Source organism: Nicotiana sylvestris, chromosome 2 (genome assembly GCF_000393655.2).
Source record: "Nicotiana sylvestris chromosome 2, ASM39365v2, whole genome shotgun sequence".
In the NCBI taxonomy this organism is placed as follows: domain Eukaryota; kingdom Viridiplantae; phylum Streptophyta; class Magnoliopsida; order Solanales; family Solanaceae; genus Nicotiana; species Nicotiana sylvestris.
The window spans coordinates 25,400,649-25,406,648 of NC_091058.1; positions in this window are offsets into that span (position 1 = coordinate 25,400,649).

The following is a 6,000-nucleotide window of genomic DNA, read 5'->3' on the forward strand; positions in this document are numbered from 1 at the left end:
AAAAAGTCTTTGATAAATCTCCGGTAGAATCCCGCATGCCCAAGAAAACTTCTAACTCCCTTGACAGAAGTAGGGGGAGGGAGCCTTGAAATCACATCAATTTTTGTTTTTTCCACTTCTATACCATGATTTGATATTTTATGCCCAAGAACTATGCCCTCCTTAACCATGAAATGTCATTTCTCCTAATTAAGAACAAGTGGTTTCTTCAAAAGGGGCCAACACTCTATCAAGATTTTTCATACATTCATCAAATGAATCAACCATAACACTAAAGTCGTCTATGAACACCTCCAAAATATCTCCCACCATATCGGTGAAAATGGCCATCATACACCACTGGAATGTAGCCGGTGCATTACACAACCCAAAAGGCATCCTAGAAAAGACAAAGGTGCCATATGGACAAGTGAATGTGGTGTTCTCCTGATCTTCTAGAGCAATCAAGATTTGCTTGTATCCAGAATACCCATCCAAGAAATAGTAGAAGGCACGCCAAGTAAAACGATCTAACATCTAATCAAGAAAAGGCAATGGAAAGTGATCCTTGGGGGTCACTTTATTCAGCTTGTGGTAGTCCATGCATACCCTCCACCCAGTGACAGTCCTTGTTGGAATCAACTCATTCTGCGAATTTGTAACCACGGTCATACTACCCTTCTTCGGCACACATTGCACCGACGAAGTCCAAGAGCTATCAGAGATGGGGTACACAACCTCGGCATCCAACCACTTGATCACCTCCTTTTTCACAACTTCTTGCATTGCCTCGTTAAACCTCTTTTGATGTTCCAAGGAGGGCTTTGCATCATCTTCCAGAATAATCTTATGTATACAGAATGTGGGGATAATCCCCTGAATATCAGCCAAGGTCCATCCAATTAACTTCTTCCGTTTTTGAAGCATCGCCAATGTGACATAAATCTACATGTTAGTAAGACAAGAGGAAAGAATAACTGGCAAAGTTGAACTAGGGCCTAAGAATTCATACCTGAGGTATGGAGGCAACGACTTCAACTCCAACACCGGAGGTTCCTCGATTGAAGGTTTTATTGGTGGAGTCTTCCTATTCTCAAGATCCAAAGAGAGTTCCCTAGACTCATAAGAGTAAGAACCCATTCCATGTAAAGCATTCACCACTCCACTTGGCCTTCATCCTCATGTACATCAAGATTCAACAATACTACCTCTAGAGGGTCCTCCACATTGATCATTGCACTAGTATCATCAATTATCATTGCTGTGACAAGGTCCACAAAAGAGCACACTTCAGAACTGTTGGGTTGCTTCATTGATTTGCACACATGAAAGACCACTTTCTCATCACCTACCCGGAAGGTGAGTTCCCCTGCTTCCACATCAACTAAGGCCTTCCCGGTAGCAAGGAAAGGTCTTCCCAATATGATTGGAATCTCATAATCTACCTCACAATCCAAGATCAAAAAATTAGCCGGCAAGATAAATTTGTCCACCCGGACAAGAACATCATCAATGATACCCAATAGTCTCTTCATAGTTCTATCCACCATTTGCAATCTCATGGAAGTCGTCCTCGGTTGCCCAATACCCAAAGTCTTGAAAACTGAGTAGGGCATCAAGTTGATACTTGCCCCCAAATCACATAGAGCTTTTGCGGCGTCCACACTCCCAATGGTGCAAGGAATGGTGAAAGCACCGGGATCTTCTAGCTTCGGGGCCACTGAGTGCACTATTTCACTAACTTGGAGGGTCATCTTGATAGTTTCCTAATCCATGGATCTTTTCTTTGTCACCAAGTCCTTCATGAATTTAGCATAGCCCGACATTTGTTCTAGAGCCTCCACCAAAGGCACATTAATGGATAAGCTCTTCATCATATCAATAAACTTTTTAAACTGATTCTCATTTTTCTGCTTCGTGAGCCTTTGAGGATAAGGTGGAGGTTAAACTGATTCTTATTTTTCTGCTTCGTGAGCCTTTTAGGAACATCCATTTCTGGCATGTCTATTACTTATTCCCTTGATGGGTTCGCGTCATTCTGAGTTTCCACCTTGGCATCTTGAATATCAATCCTCACTTCCTCATTCACATTCTCATCAATCACATTTTCAAACACCAAAGGAATCTTATCTTCTTGCAACTCAACTTCAGCACTCAAAATTTCTTTTTGTTTGGACGCATTCACATCACCGCCTTGTCCACTTCTTGTAGTTACCACCATAACATGATTGTTCCCACCCTTCGGGTTAACTATTGTATCACTTGGTAGATCCCCCTTAGGGCGAGTATTCAAGGATTGCGAGATTTGGCCTAATTGAACCTCCAAGCTTCTGGTTGAAATATTGTGGGAAACCAACTGAGCATCAGAGTCCGCATTCTTTTTCATCATTTGTTCAAACATCATTTCAATTCTCCCCATTTCATTGGTAGAAGATCTAAGACCTTGGGATGTAAATGGGGTGGATTATTCGGTTGTTGATACATTGGGGGCCTTTGAAAGCCTTGCCCCCGATTTTCTTGATTGCCATTGTTCCAACCACTCTAATTGTTGTTACCACCCCAGTTGTTGTTGTTGCCATTCCAATTACCTGATTGTTCTGATTATTGTTCTGATTGCCCCAATTGGAATTTTGGTTGTTGTTCCCCCAATTACTATTCCATTGTTGTTTTTGATTGCCCCAATTGCGTTGGGGTCTCCATTGTTGTTGGTTGGAAGAATTGCCCCTTGGACTTGATAGTTGTTCACGTATTGCACCTGTTCATTCTGCCCATCATAACCATCATCTTGGAATCTACCACAATCATTGTCATATTGATCCGAACTCCCTTGGTTCTGTTGACCTCTTTGTCTTCTTTTTTTCACTAGCATGTTGACACCCTCCATAGCATTTACTTGGCGCGGATTTTGAACCTGTTGTAACTATGCCTTCACTAGCTGGTTTATTATTGTTGTCAGGTCTACTATAGCCTGCCCATGATCATGGAGCTCTTTGTGCAAGTGAGTGACCGTGGGGTCACCCTGTGGCACATTAGCTCTACTTTGCCAAGCGAAGGACGTGTCAGCCATCTCGTCAAGAATGTCACATGCCTCATCATAAGACAACTTCATGAAATTACCCCCAGCAAGTCGGTTCACTATGCACTGATTTGTTGTATTAATGCCCCGGTAAAAAGTCTATTGTATCATTGCCTCAGTCATATCATTGTTGGGACATTCCTTTACCATAGTTCTATATCGCTCCCATATCTCACATAATGGTTCGGTGGGCTCCTGCTTGAAAACTAAGATCTCATCTCTCAATGCTGCCATATGCCTTGGCAAAAAAAACTTTGTAATGAATTTATACACCAACTCATCCCAAGTAGTGATGTAATGGTTGGGAAGTCATTCAAGCCATCCCTCTAAGTGAGAAAGGGAATAGTCTCAATCGAAGTGCATCCTCTGACACATTAGTTTGCTTGCTCCTCCAACAGGTATCCACGAAACCCTTGAGATGTTTGCAAGCATTCTGATTGGCAGCACCCGTGAAATACCCTCGCTGCGCTAGCAATGTCAACATCACATTTGTAATTTGAAAATTGTCTGCCTGGATCCGAGGTGGGACAATTGCACTAGCATATCCTTGGTTGGGAAACACTCGAGAAGCCACTCTTGGAGGTGGCGAGGGAGTGTTTGGAATATCATCATTGGCCTGGTGGCCTCTCCTTTGTCCTTGAGGTATAATAGGAACCTCATCATCAATGTTGTGATCTACCTCCTCCCCCGACGGAAGATCTCCAAGAGGTGCATTGTTTGCTGCCATTTAGTACCTGAAGTTGTGAGACACAGAAATTAGTAACGCAGAAGGAAAGAAGAATAATACACAAAACTATTTAGATAGATAGCCAAAATTGTTAGCTCCCCGGCAACGACACCAAAAAGTGATCGGAGCCAACCCTACACCACTACGAAGCAGCGAGAGCAGTCGAAGCAGCTTTTACCCGAGATGGTCGGGATCGAATCCACATGGAGCTAGAAGTGGGAATTGGATTCCTATCTAAACTAGATATGCGTAATTGCTCTTAATTACTCTTCCAATCATTTTTTGGTTGAATATTACTTCTAATATTTAGGCTAATAATAAGCTAAATTAAACTAAGAATGATTGCTTGTAGGGTTTTCTAATTAGTTAAAAAGGCACTAGGGAAGTGACTTTCTCCTAGGTGACTACTTGAAGGGATCTAAAGCCTAAGGCAAAGACGTTATGTTGGGGGTTGTGATATAGCCAATGCACATATTTACTCACTCTATACCTCTCGGTAGCTTGAGTGACTTTGTCCTAATTGACTTTCTCAAGACCAATTGGGTGTCAAAATTGTGCAAGCAATTTAGGCTCAAGTCGGGTATTACTATCTCTAGGTTTAATCCTTTAATTGGGGCTATCAATCTCTTGATTATACCCCAATTCCTTGTTGAACTGATTTTCCTAGACTTAAGTTCACTTTCTCAAGAGGAACCCAAGTCAAATAGGCACAAATTAGTGTTTGCAACCACTAATTCAACATGGAAAATACAAATCAGTCATAATATCAACTACCCATACACATCTAAGCCTTAAATCAAAAGACCCATCAAATACCCATACTAGGGTTGAGCCACAACCTTAGCTACTGGGTCTAGCTACTCATAATAGTGAAAGAAAACAGAGAAATAGATAAAGAAATACTCATAAGATTTAATTACAAGCTAATAATTGAAAATTCAATGATAAACCAACTATAAAATTACTTAAAATAGTTAAACACAACCGTTCACGTGCTCTGGTCTTTCACAGATTACAAAAAATGGCCTAAAAATGAGAAAAAATATATTTATACTAGGCCTAATATTCTGGACAAAAATACCCCTGACAAGGTAGTGCGGTCCGCACAAAATGCACTGCGGACCGCAATGAGGCTTCTTGGCTTCAAACTCTGCTTTCTGAACTTGGCCACCGCAAGCTGCATAAAATGCACCGCGGCCGTGGTGGCTTCGACTGCGGTCCGCACAAAAAGGACCACGGAGCGCATTGGCATTGATCTCAAAACTCCCAACTCTCTGAACCCCATCTTTGCGGACCACACAAAATGGGTTGCGGCCGCAAAGAGTCTACTGCGCCCGCACTAAATCCTCCGCGGTCTGCATTGCCTTAGGCTCCAAAAGTGTACCTCTCTGATTCTCCTCACTACAGACCACACTAAATGGATTGCGGCCGTAGTGGATCTGTTTTAATTGTGCTTGGACTTGTTCTTGGTACTTGTGCATGTTTCACTTCTTTTTGAGATGGTTTTGACTAATTGTCACCTTTTTGACCAAACCCTACAATAAAGTACAACATGTAAGCCTTTGGTAATATTTTGTATACATTTTTTATCAAAACTTAAGTAAAAAGTAGTGTTAAATGGGCTAGAATCCCTAGTTATCACCGGTCCAAAGATATCGAAAGAGCGTTGTCATCTCACTTAAAACCTAAGGAGCATAACCAAGGGATAAGTAGTCAGATTTCTCCCGAATTTGTAGCAATCATGATCCATCTGCCTGGCCCGACAGGGGACGACCCCGACAGACGGAGGGACTAACTGTATTGGTCAAAATCTGACCGTTGCGGTCAAGTTGACCAACATCCCGTCCACGCGGCAAGGCAGCGAAAGACGACATGGTCTATTCCATATCCCGCACTCACGATACCCGTCGAGTCATAAGAAATAACATTCAGGGGACGACCAAGGCAGACATAGTGTGAAAGAGCGTCAGACCAAGTACATAGCAAAGGTCCCATGACTATATATAGTGGGTGAAAACCTTTGGTAAGGGGGGGGTTACTTTTTTCTCTCTCCCTAGTTTTCTCTTCTGAAATCTTCATAATGAAAAGAAGAGCGAAGCATTCTCCAAGAAAATATGTAAAATGGTCTCCTCCATTGATTAATGGGAGCCACAATGGAAAGTTTCAATAAGATTGGTTACCTCTATCTCATCTTATGTATTATTTTTCCAATTCGTTT